Here is an 18,482-nt window from a genome sequence, read left to right as displayed (position 1 = left end):
AGTTGGGAAGACACAGCCTGACAGTGGAAGGCATCCCTCTTGAGTTTAAATCCTAGGGAGCTGAGCACAGCCATTCATGGCTCCCTGCTTCCCAGCTGCAGATGCGATGTGACCAGCTGCTCTAACCTCCGGCCACTGCAATTCCCAAAGCAATGCTCTAAAGCCGAGAGCTGATACAATCCACTCCTTCTCAACTTGCTTTGTCACAGCGACAGAAAGTTACTAAAATAATACCCGACACAGGATGCCATTCATTTCTTCACTCAGTCTTCAAGTACTTTAAGTGATTTTTATTTTGTACTCATTGGTTTATCATGAATCCATCATGAGCTAACACTTCCTGCTCAACGACAGGCTACACCGGCCAAAGACCAGGTAGGCTGACGTGGACCTTCCCCACTCTCTGTTACCTCAGACTCAATTCCTAGGTTTGCCCCTAGTGCTGGGAACAGAACACAAGGGGCAACTTCCACTCCCCCTGCCCATGCCTCCTTTGGATCCCTCAGACCATCTACCCAAGCATCCCTCCCTTGAACATACCAGCTGAACAGGCCAGTAAAACAGGCAACACTCAACCAATACTCTCTGAAAATTCGGAGAAGAAACAGAAACCAAGGAACAGAACTCACAACCAACAAAGACAAACCCAGAAATCAGCACCCAGACCCATAATCATCACAAACCCAGATGTCTAGATGCCAGCATAGGAAATCAATCAACACCCAGAAACCAGCTATTCTACCATAGCAATTCCAACATTGCTGAAGCACAAGAAAAAGACCTTAAAACCAACTATATGAAGATTCATTTCCTTAAAGAGGAAATAAAAAAATTCCTTAAAGAAAGCCAAGGAAGAAAAACAAATATAGAGAAAACACAAAACAGGGAATTCTGAAGATGAAAAATCTAGGAAATCAAACAGGAACTACAGAGTTGAGCTTTACTAACAAAATACAAGAGATGGAAGAGAGGATCTCAAGCATTAAAAATACAATAGAAGAAACAGATACTTTGGTCAAAGAAAATGTTAAATCTTAAAAATTCCTATCATCAAACATCCAGGAAATATGGAACACTATGAAAATACCAAACCATAAACTAATAAGACTAGAGAAAGGACAAAAATCTCAGCTCAAAGGCTCACAAAAATATTTTCAACAAATTCACAAAAGAAAGTTCCCTAGACTAGAGGAGGAACAAAGGTAAAGGTACAAGATAAAGGTACAAGAAGCTTACAGAACACCAAATAGACTGGACCAGAAAGGAAGGTCCCCTTGCAACATAATGATCAAAACACTAAACACACAGAACAAAGAAAGAATATTAAATGTGGCAATGGAAAAAGACTAAGAAAAATATAAAGGCAGATCTATTATAATTACACCTGACTTCTATATGAAGACTCCTGGACAGATGTGCTGCAGATACAAAAAGATATAAGAACAGATACTGAGGAAATTTAGAGAATCCTAAGTACATACTTTAAAAACCATGCTTTCCATTAAATTGGAAAACCTAAAAGAAATGGTTAATTTTCTCAACAGGTAACTCTTACCAAAGTTAAATCAAAATCAGATAAATATTTCAAATAGACCTTTAATCCCTAGTGAAATAGAAGTTATCATTAAAAGATATGTATATATATATATATATATATATATATATATATATATATATGTATGCCAGGGCCAGATGGTTTTGGCGCTGAATTCTGCCACACTTTCAAAGAAGAATTAATGCCAATACTTAAATTATTCCACAAAATAGAAACAGAAGAAACATTACCCAATCCATTATATAAAACTAGAGTTACCCTGATATCCAAACCACATAAAGCTCTACCAAAAAAAAAAAAAAAGAATTACAGACCAGTTTCCCTGATGGATATAGACATAAACATACTCAATAAAATACTTGCAACAAAATCCAAAATAACATCAAACGATCATCCACAATGATCAAGTAGGCTTCATCCCAGTGATGTTGGGATCACTCAGCATAAGAAAATTCATTCTAGAAACAAACTGAAAGATAAAAAAATTATCTCATTAGATGCTGGAAAAGCCTTTCACAAAATTCAACACCATTTCATGATAGAAAGTCCTGGAGAGATTAGGAGTATATGGACTGTATCTAACATTAAAAAAGCAATATGCAGCAAACTGACTGCCAACATCAAATTAAGTGGAGAGAAACTCAAAGCAATTCCACTAAAATAAAAAACAAGACAAGGCTGTCCACTCTCTCCATATCTATTTAACATAGTACTCAAAGTTCTAGATAAAGCAATAAGACAACAAAAGGAGCTCAAAGGGATACAAATGGAAAGGAAAATGTCTAAGTATCTTTACTTGCAGATGATATGGTAGTATACATAAGTGAACCTAAAAATTCCACTAGGGAACTCCTACAGCAGATAAAACACTTTCAGAAAAGTGGCTGGGTACAAGATTAACTAAAAAAAAATCCTATATAAAAATGACAAATGGATTGGGAAGGAAATTAGGGAAACCACACTTTTCACAATCGCTTCAAATAATGTAAAGTATCTTGAGGTAACTCTAATCAAACATGTGAAAGTCTTGTATGATAAAACCTTCAAGTCTTTGAAGAAAGAAACTATGAAGGTACCAAAGGATGGAAAGCTCCCCCACACTTATGAATTGACAGGATTAACAAAGTAAAAATGACCATCTTACTGAAAACAATCTACAGATTCAATGAAATCCATATCAAAATTCTAACACAATTCTTATAGACCTTTAAGGGACGATTCTTAAGTCCATATAGTAAAATAAAACCCAGGATATCTAAAATAATCATTAACAATAAAAGAATTGTTGGAACTTTCACCATCCATGATTTTAAGTTGTACTACAGAACTGTTGTAATAAAAACCACATGTATTGGCATAAAAACAGACATATTGATCAATGCAATCACATAAATCCACCAGACCCAGACATAAATCCACACAAATACAGACAACTCATTTTTGATAAAGAAGCCAAAAAAACACAATGGGAAAAAAGAATCTTGAACAAATGGTGCTGGTCAATAGAATGTCTGCATATAGAAGAATGCAAATAGGTCTATATTTATTGCCCTGCACAGAACTCAAGTCCAAGTGGATCAAAGACCTCAACATAAAACCAGATACACTAAACCTGATAAGAGAACGATAGAATTCAAAGGGATAACTTTGAATTCATTGGCACAGGAGACAACTTTCTGAAGAGAGCACCAATAGAACAGGCACTAAGATCAACAGTTAATAAATGGGCGTTCATGAAGCTGAAAAGCTTCTGTTAAACAAAGGACAATGTCAATCAAAGATACAGCCTACAGAATTGGAAAATATTTTTATCAACTCCACATTGAATAGAGGCCTAATATCTAAAATAAATGAAGAACTCAATAAACTAAATATTAAAAACCCTAATATTCTGATTAAAAACTAGGGTACAGGTCTAAAGAGAATTTCCAACTGTGGAAACTCAAATGATTAAGAAACAAATAAGTGTTCAACATCCTCAGCCAACAAGGAAATGCAAATCAAAACAACTCTGAGACTCCATCTTACATCAGTCAGAATGACTAAGATCAAAAACACAAGTGACATGTTGGTGAGGATGTGGAGCAAGGGGAACACTCCTCCTTTGCTGGTGGAGTGCAAACTTGTACAGCCACAAGTAAATCAATATGGCTGTTCCTCAGAAAATCATGAATCAATCTAAATTAAGACCCAGCTATACTCTTAGACATATATACTCAAATGAAACTCCATCTTACCATAAGGACACTTGCTCAACTGTGTTCATTGTGGCTTTATTCATAGACAGAAACTGGAAACAGCCTAAATGTCTCTCAACTGAAGAATGGAAAAAGAAAATATGGTATATTTACACAATGGAGTATTACTTAGTGGTTTAAAAAAATAAATAAAATCTACAAGCAAATGGGTGAAACTAACTAGAACAATCATCCTGAGTGAGGTAATCCAGACCCAGAAAGGCAAATATGGTATATATTCACTTATAAGTTAATATTAGCTTTTCAGTACATGATAATCAAACTACAATCCACAGACACAGGTAAGTTAAGTAAAGAGGAGGGCTATAGGGGAGAAGTGTGGATAACCCTGGGAAAGGGATAGAGAATACTTTCTGTGGATGTGTTGAGGCCAGGTGGGAATGGAAGGATAAACACTCAGGTGGGAAGGACAGAGGTGGAGAGTACAAGTAGAGTCAGCAGGAATTGGGGAAACTGTGGAAGGGCAGTGTGGAAACCTAGAGCAATAGAAACTTCCTAGAGACTATGAGAGTGACCCAAGTGAGGACCCTAGTAATAGAGAATAAAGAGTCTGAACTGACCATTTGTAGCTAGGCAAGGCTTCCATTGGTGGGACTAGGTTGAATAAGGTTGAGTTTTTGACTGAGGGGCTCCCATGCATATTCCTAAACAACCCAGGCTGATACTAGGACATAAGGTAGCTCTTTGAAAACTGACAGGGGTTAACCCACTGCCAAGGACAATATCCATACACTTTATTTAACACAAAGGTCAATTAATGCCTGCATGGAGCCTGCACACCTATGTTCTACTCTCTCTGTCAAGAGAAGCTACTCTGTAGGCTATGGGAAGAGACACTTGGACACCAACCCCATCACAAAACCCTCCACCTACAATCTGTCTTGCTTTAAAGATGTGCTGGGGCAGTAGTGGCACAGAACTTGTGGCAGGGGTCAACCAATGTTTGGTTAAACTTAAGGCCCATGTCATGATAGGGATCCCATGTCCTATACTGCCTGGGTGGCCAATAGCTGGAGTCTCTGGGCCAGAGACCTAGGGTAGAATCAAACATGACTCGGGGGAAAATCAGTGAAATTATTCCTGTTGATATTCTTTTATACTCACAGTTTTGGTGCCCTGCCAGTAGCCATCAGAGAGGCTTCCTCCAACAGCATATGGAAGCAGTTGCAGAGACCCACAAAGAAACATTAATCAGAGAGACTCTAAAAATGAGATCTCTGTCAGGTCACTCCCCTTAGAGATTGGGGAACCACACAGAAGATGGGATGAAAAGACTGTAGGAGTCAGAGAGGATGGAGGACACCAGAAGTTCACGGCCCATCAAATCAACTAAGTGGGGTGCCTATGGGCTCACAGAGACTGAAGCAGCAATCATGAAACCTGCAAAGGTCTGTACCAGATCCTCTGCATGTATGTTAGCTTGGTGTTGTTGTGGGACTCCTAACAGTGTGAGTGGGTGTACCTCTGACTCTTTTGCCTGCTCTTGAGACTCTTTTCCTCCTATTGGTTTGCCTTGTGCTGCCTTTGCCTCGTTTTACTCTATTTTGTTGTATAATGTTTGGTCATCATCTATTAGAGACTTGCTCCTTTCTGTAAAGGAAATGGAAGGGGAGTGGACTGGTGGGGAAGAGGAGGTGGGAGTAACTAGGAGAAGTGGAGGGAGAAGAAACTGGTTGGGATGTATTGTTTAAGAGAAGAATCTATTTTCACAAAAAAGGGAGAGAATCCACCATGAAGCAGTGTTATAATAGGTACTTGATACAGAGATAGATTGCTTACTCTGAACTACTTATGAATTCATTTGATTAGAGAAGCAAAACATAAATAAATTTAAAAATAGACAAAAATCATCACGAATATAATATTCAGTGATACACTTCTCTGGTTCCTGTTCCTCTAATTCTCTCAGTATCCTTTCTCACAACTAAACAAATAGCTCACTTTCTTTTACGTTCTTTTTGGTTTCCTGTGTGCTAACTTGATTTTGTTGTTATTCAGTGAGTCCTCTCAAGAAGAAGCAACATCTTACATCATCTCAAAGGTCTATTTTTTTGTTATGCCAATCTCTACCGGAATATTCATCACTTAGGAGCTATGCAGTCAACAGATTGTCTTCCTTCACCATCACTTGCTAGCCTTCAAAATCCTAATTTTTGCCTATTTCGTTGCTATAATTCTTATAATTTGTGTGTATGTGTGATCTATGCATGTGGGGAGGGTGGGGGAGGGTGCACTTGCCTTTGTATGAACATATGGAAGCTAGAGATTGCCATTTAGAGTCCTTCATTATTGTATGTCACTTTTTGAGGAGACAGGGTTTTTCACTAAATCTGCAGCTTGTTATTTTGACTAGATAGGCTGGCCATGGAGCCCTTAGGATCTATCTGTTTCTGACCTTGACCCCAAGTTCTAGAATTACAGATATGGGTAGCAATGTTTGGCTTTTCCATGGGTGCTGCTGATCTGAACTCAATTCTTCATGTTTGCACAGCAAGTATTTACATACTGAGCCATCCCCCCAGCCCTATAATTATTATTAATGAACTGTCTTAATGGAAAGTCCCAATGTTAATAAATCATGAGGTTTTTCTAATATAAGGAAGTATTCTGGAAGTGGTTGAACTCAGAATCAACTCTATTACCTAAGTAACTACATAAGAAGCTGTCATGTAGCTATAATAGTTCTGAAGTCTTTTTTAGCTCATATATTATCTTCTACCACATACCAAAGTATTGGCAATTTGTAATTCATATTATGATCACAATGAAAAAATTGCCAAAATAACATAAACAGAGAAATATGGCCCAAATACTCCCTTACATATGTATGTGTAATTATGTAAAATAGTAGCTTAAACTCTAGTTAAACAATATTCTATAGATAACTGTGATGACTATTCTTGGTTGTCAAATTGACTACACCTGGAATTAACTAAGCCCCAATATAGAGGGCACACCTGTAAGGAATGTTTGCTTAATTTAAAATGGGAAGACCTACTTCTAATCTGGATCTTTGAGGTTTTTACAAAGATACATCTTTAATCCAGGTCTTTAATCAAGATCTAATCTGGGTTATACCTTCTGCTGGAAGCCTATATAAGGACATGGAAGAAGAAACCTTTTGCTTTTGCCTGCTAATAAATTCCCTTTCTAAACATACATAGAGAGATTATATCTATACATACATAGAGAGATTAGTTCTACAAATTCTGTTTCTCTAGAGAACCTTGACTAATGCACTAACCTAAGAATTATTCAAGATTAAGATGAAATCTAATATTAAGGAGTCTATTATTATAATTCATTGCTTTGATATACTAAAGATATAAAAGCATTTGGTGACAGTTATTCCTATTTATGTTTAAAGTTTATTTAAACTCATAAGTGCTTTTCAGAGAAGCTTCTTAGGAACCAGTTTTAAGTGTGCGGTCCTAGCCTGTGGGAGAAGACAAGCTCTTGCGTATTCATCTCCGAGCTCTCTATGGACAGCAACTTCACTCTTTAATGTTAACAGCTGTTACCTGACCTCAGGCCAGCGTGAAGAAATCACTGTGCTCAGGAAACAAATGAACAGGGAATAAGCCCTGATGCTGCAAAAGGAGTGAACATACAAACACAACCAAAACAGGAGCGAAGGGTTGAGTAGTCACAGCCCTAAGATCGAGAGAAGCCCTACTCTCATAAAAGTGGGAATTACTCAGAAATACACAGGCCATACCCTTTACCACTACTAATGACCAATTCCAAGGTGTAATCTTACAATAACAAAGATAACAGAAGGATCCTGCAAGAAGGACGAGAGTGTACAAGGTCACCCTTCTGAGGCAAACCATGAAGGGAAGACTTGAAACTAAAAATCAAAAGGAAATTGTTCTGGTAGCCCAATCCATCCTCTAACACAATGTGCTTATACAGGGAATTTGATGCTTAAAGGACACTCAAGAGAGCCAGAACAGCAAACATGTCTCAAGGTTGATCCCAACTGTGCCGTAAATAACTGTAAGCAAGCCCCAGGAGAAGGAAATAGTGCCCTACTTCCAGAAGTCAGAATCTTCTTACCTCAGTCTCTACTGTTCCACCACAAATGCACAGCCCTGTATGTTTCTGTATGTGAAACATACAGAAAAAAGGAACAAAAATATCACACCAGAGTCAGTTAGGTTAAGATCTCAGAAAATAAGAATTACAACAGACTTCTTAAAACCAATGCCAGTCAAAGGAAAATAGAATGAGGTTATTTTTCTTATAGTGATAGACAGGATATAAACTAGTCTGATACAAATCCTTAGTCTGTAATTGTAACCTAGTTGAAGTCTCTTTTTTAAAAAGTATGGGAAAGAAAGAAATTCTCAAAGACTAAGAGACAATAGCAAAAAGAATATGAAATCAGTCTGAACCAAAGATAGACATAGAAATAAAGAACACTAAATATGAAATACACGCTGGTAAGTTAACTTTTTGTTTTTAATAATGTGAAAATAACCAGTTTGTCTAGGAAGAAATGGTAGCATTGCTAAGTGTTTATAGCAGAGGCAAAAGCAAAAGCTCGAACAATAGTGTAATGGCTATTCTTGGTTGTCAATTTAACTAAACTGGGATTAACTGAAACTTAAGTATGGAGGGATTTTTTTTTTACTTAATTTGAGGTAAGAAGATCCACTTCTAATCTGGGTATTTGAAATAGGAAGGCACACCTTTAATCCAGATCTTTTGAGCTGGTAAAGCCCACCTTTAGTCTGGGCTCCACCTTCTGGAAGCCTATATAAGGGCACGGAAGAAGAAAGTTTTTGCTCTTTGCCTGATTGCTCTCACACTACTGGCAAATCCATTCCTTTACTGGCATTAGAGCCTAATTTCTTTGTGATTTCATCATATACTGAAGAGCAGATGTGATATCGTGAGCCCCGTGGACTGAGCAACTACTGGATTCTTGGACTTTCCACTGACAGATAGCATTTATTGGATTAGCTGAACCAATAAATCACCTTTCCATATACATATATGTATATATATATATATATATATATATATGTCCCACATATGCCTCCTTGCTCTCTTTCAAATTCTTGTTTTCATTGTTGTAAGATACATACATAGACTAAAAACCTTTTCAGTCTGTACAAAACTATAGGTATGTATATATTTCCAGGGCTGAATATTTGATATGGAATAACCAATTGATGTGTTTTTACCTAGGGAAGACACTTTTGTTGGTGGCTATTTTTTTTAGTTCTTTACTCTTGGGGGACCACCACCCAGTTCCCAAATAAATACACAGATGCTTTTTCTTTCTTAAGAATGCCTGGCCTAGCTTGCCTTGCTTCTTGCCAGCTTTTCTTAAATTATCCCATCTACCTTTTGCCTCTGGGCTTATGCCTCTTCTCACTTCTGTATATCTTACAGTTGCTCTTACTCCATGACTGGCTATGTGGCTGGGTGACTGGCCCCTAGTGTTCTCCTCTCCTTGTTCTCTTGCTCCTTCTTGATCTCTCTCTCCCCAGATTTCTCCTCATATTTATCTCACTACCTGCCAGCCCCACTTATCCTTTTTCCTGCCTTGCTATTGGCCATTCAGTTCTTTATTAGACCAATCAATGTTTTATACCAACAACGTAACACATCTTTACCGAGTTAAACAAATTCAACATAAAAGATCACAACACATCTTTGCATCATTAAACACATGTTCCACAGCATAAACCAATGTAACACATCTTAATATTCTACAACACAGTTTCTTCTGTTCTCAGGATTCCTTAATCGTCTCATGATCTTTGTTTATGGTTGAGGCCTCCTGGGCTCCCTGTCTCCCATCCACTTTGGCATGACTACTGTTGTCCTTGTTCAGGTCATGTTTAGGCAGTCTTGTCGGTGAGACTTCATAGGTGTAGCTTCTGACATTTCTAGGAGACACGATCTCATAGCAAGCTCCCTCTTTCCCTGGATCTTCCAATTTTACTATTGCTGCGTCTGAAATAATCCCTGAGCCTTAGGTTCAGGAGTTGTGTTGTAGACACATCTATTAGGCTTGGGCTCTGAACCTCTGTATTTGGGCTAGTTGTGGTTTTCTGTAAGGTTCTCCAGCTATTACAAAGTTGCCTTAATGAGGGGTGAGAGCATACTTACCTATGGGTATAAAGATAAATAGTAGAGTGAAGTTATGGATTGTGCTGGTCTAATAAAGTGATAGTTACAGGTTCTCCTTCATGACTTCACTATCTCTGGGCTAGCTGATTAGGTTTCCCATCCCAGGCATGATTTACACCTCTTTGAGTAGCTCTTAAAAACCAATTAGAGAGTCCAAGGAATGTGTGCCACTACTGCACCCTTAGGGATATCTTTCCATGCTTGTCATTGCTATCATTCAAAGGCTTCATAGATGTTCCAGGAAAGCTCCAACACGTCACAAGCTATTTATATTGCCCTTGGTTTCTCTGCAGAGGTAGAAGGTGAGTCCATATCACTGAAAACATCATGCAACTCAGGCACAAGGCCTTGAGCCCCTAAAATCTATGCCATACCTGAGGACCAGCTTCCATGGTATCAATGAGCATCTTGAAAGCTTTCAAAGAGGGGAAGCAAGCAACAGTCCTACCCAGTTGTGTGTTCCAGTTGTGTGTTCTTACAAATACACAGATAGTGGTACCAACATAGTTTGAAGGCAGCCTGTATTTGTGGTGTTTCTGTTGCTTTGATTAGATACCACGACCAAGAGTAACTTAACGAAGAAAGAATTTATTTTGCCTTGCAATTCCAGAAGGATAGATTCCATTGTGGTGTGGAGGGCATGGAGGTGCAGCACTATCAGGAAGGTGGATGATCACATTTTCATCTGCACATGGGAAGCAGGGAAAGAGAAAGGAAGGCAAATAAATCTATTAACCCTTAAAGCCTGCCCCCAACCCCTCACAAGGTTGTATTTCCTAAAGGTTCAATACCTTCCAATACAACACTACCAACTGGGGATCGAATGTTCAAAGGGAGACATTTTTTAATGAACTACCTCACAGACTTTCATTATAGATTTTTGAACAGTATGAAATTCATTGAAAAAATAAGGAAGCATAGAATACTAAGAGTCAATGACAACTGACACTGTACAGTTTGGGACAAAGAAGTTCACAAACGAACCAACAGCAATGGGAAATGAATGGGCCCAGCCTTCCTTCTCACTGCAGAAGAGACTCCTGGGGTATTGGCTGGGCATCACCTTCTTTATTTCCCTCTTTTGTTCCTGGATTGCTCCAGAGGAAGGATGAGAGAGGCCTAGAAGGAGACATTCTAAAGAAAAATCTTCTCAAGTATTTCCTGTCTGATTTCCTTATTAGCCCTGTCAAAGCTTATTTCAGATACTCCACTTTCTCATCATCTAGAAGAAAAATCAGCCCCTGACTTGTACCCTAGACCTATCTGCTTCCCAGGTTGTCTCAACTGCTTAGGAAAGCCTTCATTCAAGGCAGATGACTCTCGTCACAAGAATGGAAACATACAGAGCTATACAAAGGTTTTCACAGGCCTTGTTGCATTCATCTTCCTCACATAATGGTCAGACAATTATGATCACCATTCCTCTGGCAAAGAACCTTGCAGGCCTTTAGGTTTAGGTGTGCTGTAGTATTCTAGTTCAGGTGGTTACTTGAGTAGAACAGTTGGTATTTAAACTCCAGTGCAAACCCAGTCACTCCAGATCTTTCTGCACCATGCTTCTGGTGTCTCCAAACCACAAGAAGGATGTAGGGAATAGAGAGGAAGGAGAATCTTAGGTAGAGATAAACTGATAAATCAGACAATGAGGCCATGGTCACACCCTGTATATTCTCAGAATGCACATTAAAAGTATTGGTTCATCTGCCTACTTTCATGATCAAGAGATTGAAACTAAGGCCTTATATATAGAGAGAGTGCTCTATCTCTAGGCTACACCCTAAATCCTGTTATAGACATAATTATAACCATGCACTAGGTTTCTCTCTAACCTGATACTCACCAAGAAAGCTAGACTTGGCTAGCTAGCCATCCCCAGGAACCCTCCTGCCTCTGCCTCCTCAGAATTAGGATATGAACATGCTGCCATGCCTGGCTTTTTTATATGGAGGTTGGGGTGGAACTCAGGCTCTTATTCCTGCGAGGGAAGCACTGTGCCCAGTGAACCATCTTCCCAGTCCCTTCAGAACATTTCGATGTTAAATAAATCAAATTATTTATTTCCCTTTTCAAAAGAAAAAGGATTTCAAATTCCCACTTTCATCCTTGTTGGTGTAAATGAAAGTGTCACGTCAGCAGAACCTGTCTAATTCAGGAAAGTTTTCTGTGGAGCATCGAGGAATTCCGTTGGAATTCTCTTCCCTCTTCGGAGAGTAGAGAAGCAGTTGTAGTCAACTCCACAGGCTGCACAAATGTTTTCCATTTCTCTTCTGTACTCGATAATTGAATTTAATTATTCCTCGACATGTCAAAGGCACTCATCACGTAGTGTTGGTTTATGTTGAGCAGAAACTGTGGAGAAAATTCGATTTGGAAATACTTGCTTCCACCAACCTTCCTGAACTCTGAAAACGGATTCACAGCTTGTGTCAGTGTAAGCAGAAGCCTCCTGGGCCGACTGAGAAATGCCATTTGAAGCACAAAAGCTGCAAAACACGCCACTCTCATTAATTCCACCATGTCGTAAATCCATCGCTGAAAAGTAAGACTATAAAGGTCTGTTTGCTGGAAGTAGCTGCCAGGAAGCAATGGATACCTAAAAGACAGCAATAAGGTTCAGAACTCAGACCAAGTTTGCCAAATCTAATAGGACATTTTTTGGATTTGTTTTCTAGTGTTGATAGATAGCAACACAGCTGTGACAAGTACTTAGGCTATTTTGAAGATGTTGTGGGTGAGAAAGGAAAAGCCGAACACAGGGAGTTGCTTTGAGATTAGATGGTTTGAAGAAAAATGTGGAACACAGAGAAGAAGAAACAAGCAGGTGTGCCCTAGAACATGGTACACACAGAGCTCATTGTCAAACACTGCTCTAGGTATAAATCACTCTTCAGAAGTCACAGTGTCCTTAAGGGAAATAAAAAAACAATATCAGCATTATCGGATGGTAGTGTGGGAAGTCCTTCTGTCTATGTGTTGCTTTTATTGGTTAATGAATAAAGCTGCTTTTGGCCAATGGCTTAACAGAGTAAAGCCAGGGGGAAAATCCAAACAGAGATGTAGAGAGAGAATAGGCAGAGACAGAGAGAAGCCATGTAGCTGCCACAAGAGACAGATGCCTCTGCCAGAGCCCACCAAAATTTTGCAGGTAGGCCATGACCTCGTGGTGATGCACAGATTAATGAGCATGGGTTAGTTTAGGATATAAGGGCTAGCTAGAAATATGGGTAAGCTATTGGACAAACTGTATTGCAAATAATATAGTTTCTGGGTAATTATTTTGGGTCTGAACACCCAGGAATGAATGAGCAACCTCCGCCAACAGGATGGTTAAATGTGGGCTAAATGAAATCAACTATGTAGGTGACATGGACTTGTGCTTGGCAGTTTGGCTGTAGTTCTTAGTAGTGCAGACACAAATGCCACTAGGAAGCTACTTCTAGAAAGAGTCTCAATGAAGCCATACAGGATTCCACCAGTAGAAGCCCAGCTGAGGACTTGGCATCAATGACACAAACCTCCACATGCAGGGAGGATCATGGGACTGGAAGACTCAGGTTTGTAGGCTTTGAGGTAGAGTTAGTAACAATAGTTAGGAAAAACAGATATTTAGCCCAACCAAAGAATTTTGAAGCAAGAGAAGAGGTATAAGTTTCTGTGTCATTCTTTCAAAGATATTTGGAAAGTATGGAGAAATTTTAAAAATTGTTTTTGGAGTGACAACAGAGTCCACAAAGGACATATTCCATGAACAGACTCCAGGAAAAGAGAATTTGATTTTTTCCAATCCCTCTGTGGTGACAGCTGCAAGACTCAACAATGAGCTATTCCTCCTGATAATAATGAGGAGAAACCATTTATACCTGATTATACATTAATCCTTTTATGACAGCAAAGTGCCATGTCTCACGGATGTCCTTCTGGAGCCAGAACAGCCCTGCAAGGAGTCAGACTCGGTCATGCTATCTTCTACTTCCTGGCAAAGGAGGGAGGTGGGACTCAGAGGTAACCTTCCATGGACAAAGGGACAAAGGAGGAAAGACATGTGGCTAGGCTAGTTCCTCAACACTTTACCACATACCATATTGTTGTTTCTTTCCGTTTCTTTGGTTTTCATTATGCAAATCTTTTAATAATGAAGTATCCCATAAACACTTACTATCTCCAATCATGACACATACATACCCATCTCAGTGACTTAAAAAAGTAAGCAGCTACTTCTGCTCATGGTCGAACACCTGTTTCTGAGCATTGTAGAATAAAATTTACTTAAATAATTGTGTGAGTGTGTGTGTGTGTGTGTGTGTGTGTGTGTGTGTGTGTGTGTTGGGGTATGTGTAAATGAGTGCAGATGCCCATGGAGACAAGAAAGATATCCTATCCCCTTTGAGCTAGAGTTACAGGTGGTGGTGGGCCACCCCATGTGTGCACTAAACTCGGGTCCTCCGTGAGAGCAGTGTACAGCTCTGAGCCATCACTCTCACCCCAGTTTCTAAGCTTTTCAAGTTATGGTAAATATTTGCTGTTCTATGACTCTCCATTCATCGTAAAACACATTTTAAATAGAGATTTAAATTTTCTACTAAGCCTTCGGTTCTCGCCGCTGTACGGGTCTCCAGCGCCGAGCACCCATCTGTATGCCTCGGAAAACTGAGGAAATCAAGGATTTCCTGCTCACAGCCCGGCAAAATAATGCCAAATCTGTCAAGATCAAGAAGAACAAGGATAATGTGAATAATAGGTACGCTGCAGCAGGTACCTTTACACCCTGGTCATCAAAGACAAGGAGAAAGCCGAGAAGTTGAAACAGTCCCTGCCCCCTGGCTTGGCAGTAAAGGAGCTGAAATGAAGCAGACCTCTGTGTTTGACTATTAAAACTCTAAAAAATTGAAAAAAGATAAATTTTCTACTGATATCAAAGCTAGTCCCCAGGCGCATCGGTTGCTCCTAGGGAATCCCACCAACACATCTGCCAATGCCTTTCTGACAGAATAAAGTTTCACGAAAGCCACATATCAAAGTGTTAATAGCAACTACATGGAATCATACTTTCTCCCAATACCGCAGTTGCATTAACCCCACAACTTTTTTTTATGATTAATAGAATGGTTATGTATTTATTTATTTATTTATTTGTACTTTTTTTTCATGGTTTATTTTTTTATATTTAAAAATTTCCATCTCCTCCCCTCCTCTTCCCCCTTCCATCCCCTCCTCCTCCCCCTTCCCTCCCCTCCCCTCCACCCATACCTCCTCTCCCTCCCTCTCCAGGCCAAGGAGCCATCAGGGTTCCCTACTCTATGTTAAGACCAAGGTCCTCCCAACTCCCCCCAGGTCCAGGAAGGTGATCGACCAAGCTGAGAAGGCTCCCACAGAGCCCGTCCATGCAGAAGAATCAGAGCCCAGCGCCAATGTCCTTTGCTTCTCAGTCAGCCCCCACTGTTGGCCACATTCAGAGAGACGGGTTTGGTCGCATGATCCATCAGTCCCATTCCAACTGGAGTTAGTGATCTCCCATTAGTTCTGTCCCACTGTCTCCATGAGTGAACACACCCCTCACGTTCCTGACTTTCTTTCTCATGTTCTCCCTCCTTCTGCTGCTCCTCATCAGGACCTTGGGAGCTCAGTCCAGTGCTCCAATGTGGGGCTCAGTCATTTTCTTCATCTATCGCCAGGTGGAGGTTCTATGGTGATATGCAAGAAATTCATCAGTATGGCTATAGGAACTGGCCTTTTTAAAGGACATCGAGCCTATAATTGGGGATCCTTGAGAAGATAATAAGAAGGTGAACCCCCAAAAAAGATATAGTAAAAGTATAGTAATTCCAATATAGATATTGGAAGTAGACACGATCGCCAGGCAAAAATTGGGAACTTGAGGGTTGGGCGAGATGCGGCCAAGGGAAGATGCGGAGAGAAAAGCGTGAAGGGGAGAATGGGGGGAGCTCGGAGGAATGGGATGCTTGGGATACAGGAAGGGTGTATATGGGAGCAGGGAAGCATATATCTTAATTTAGGGAGCCATCTGAGGGTTGTCAAGAGACTTGACCCTAGAGGGGTTCCCAGGTTTCTAGGGAGACGCCGCCAGTTAGTTCCTTGGGCAGCTGAGGAGAGGGAGCCTGAAAAGGCCAGTTCCTATAACCCCACAACTTTTCAGGAATTGAAAGTCAAGCAAGGTGTGCCTCAAGACTTTGAAGGTGAAGTTATGACAGACTGGGAAAGGTGGCGGGCAAAAATGAATGTCATCAACTCACATGCCAGAGTCACTTCTGCAGGCTGTGAGGATTCTGATGACAATTTCTTGAGACCATACATTAACAACAGAAACAAATATGTGGGTTTGCAATCCTGACTTTCAAAATGTAACCTGGAGATTAAAAATGCAGACACACACACAAACACACACACACACACACATGTATACACATATCTACGGTCACATGATCACAGTATTTCTGGTTAATGATAAACTCACACAGTTGCCAACTTAGTAGAGGAAAAGGAGCAGTTGGTTGCAACATAGAGCAGGGTGATTAATATGTGTTTATTATTTAGAGATAGTCACACTGGTAAAACAACTGAGAGAGCAGGACTACTTTGTACCTTATGTTTAGAAGACTTTAACTTACTTACTTGATAGTGAATATTCAGCATCTTTTATTTTTCTAAAAAGAGCATGTTTTAATTCATCAACAATAATATATTTAGAATTATGTAGAAACTTAACATTATAAATTCCTTTGTCTGGCTCCCTAACGCTTACCGCAGTGGATCTCACTCTCTTATTATATCATTTCACACAATGAAAATTTCCCAAAAGTCTCAGAATTATTGCCAGTATGATCCTTGGCATGCCTATGTACCCTTTCAAATGCTGATATCATTTATAGATACACATGATGTGGCCTAAACTCATATGACGAGCGGGGAGGAATGTTAAAGATTACATGATTTAACATTGGCCCAAGTTCTCATTTTACAGGTATGAGAATTTGGGCTCGAGATGCCAGGTGACTTGACAAAGATTATGTAAGTAGCCAATAAGAGCCATCCCTAGACCTAGCTTTATGCCATAGATTTTCCCCATTTCATTTATATAAAACACTATTTATATAAAACACTATTTATATAAAAAGTTTGGATGTTAGTGCTTTTATAACAAAAATGAGGAGTAATGCAAAAGCTCTTTATTTCTTTTCAATATAAATTAAAGTGATCCTTTCATGCATGTGAGTGTGCATGTGCATGTGTGTGCATGCGTGTATACACATGTTTATGCATGAGCTAACATGCAGAGTCCAGCACGGTGCAGTACGAGTCCTCTTAAATCACTGTTGCTCTCATTTCCCAAGCCAGCACTTCTTACTGAAGCTGGAGTTTGTCTTGCTCCTTTTGACTTTCTCTAAGCTGCCTGTCCAGCAAATGTCAATGATCCTAGCTTCTCTGACACTTTCTCCAGTGCTGGGCTGACAGGTCCACGCAGCTGCTCCGGTTGTTTATGCGGTGCTGGGACCTGAACCCAGGTCTTCATTTTTTGGTGAAGAAAGAATTCTTGTCCACCAAACTATCTTCCCTGCCCCTAGCATTCCTCTTCATAACTACTGACTTGCTTTGCCTATTATTCAGCAGCTGACCACTAATTTGCATGTGAGCACTGCCTTGGCTGCGCTTAGAACACATAAATGGTTTTAGCATTTCATTGAGGTAGGCGGATAGGGTCTACCATTTGGGTACTCGACAATAACTTGACTCTTATGAATGAAAATGAAATAAAAAGACCGCTGCTCACTTATGCTATATCACATAGAATATCTACGTAAGTAGAACCCTCCCCCAATCCCTATTACTTCAAATCATCCTGGCCCTGGTAATGATGCAATGTCTATAGTGACTGGATGAGCTAAGAGTTTGCCAGCAGTGCAGCGGGAACTCAGTAAGATAAGCTATAACACACACACACACACACACACACACACACACACACACTACAGCAGGAAGCATGCAGGATCTAAACCAGTGTCAAAGCGGAGGTCTATGGCAGCTACACTCTCCTACCCCACTGCAGATATGCAGTTTTTCTTTGTGAAAGGCTTTACGGCTGACAGTACTTTGCTTTAGAGCAGTAAATCACAGCCATGGTCCAACTATCCATCTCCTTCCTCTGAGAAGAAAGTGAAACCAAACAGGAGAGGAAGGCTCTTGAGACTCACAGAGGGTACTCCTCCCCCAGCCTTCCATTAACACCCAGTAACACACATCTGTCTACTGCTGGTGCAGATCCCAGCTTGCTCTTCTCTTTGGGATCTTACATACAGTTTTTTTTCCTCAACTGTTCTCCTTGCTCACTATTTAACTGTTCCTGATAAGATGCAAGCATTTTCTAGGAGGATTATAATAAAGACATATATACCTTGTCTTCAAGCAGCTCGTTGACTTGAAACAGATGACAGACATCACTAACCCGTGGTCCCTAGAGTCAGCAACCGAGACTCCAGACACCTGGGGCCATGGCTGTGCTGTGTACC

At 40.0% G+C, this 18,482-nt stretch overlaps 1 pseudogene; it reads left to right on the top strand.

The window, feature by feature from the left end:
- Positions 1-14,594: 14,594 nt before the first annotated feature.
- Positions 14,595-14,846, top strand: LOC119826846 (annotated as a pseudogene).
- The last annotated feature ends 3,636 nt before the right edge of the window (positions 14,847-18,482 follow it).

Source organism: Arvicola amphibius, chromosome 11, assembly GCF_903992535.2.
Source record: "Arvicola amphibius chromosome 11, mArvAmp1.2, whole genome shotgun sequence".
NCBI lineage: Eukaryota > Metazoa > Chordata > Mammalia > Rodentia > Cricetidae > Arvicola > Arvicola amphibius.
The sequence above is the reverse complement of the archived record's forward strand: the minus strand, read 5'-3'. Positions and strand labels throughout refer to the sequence as shown.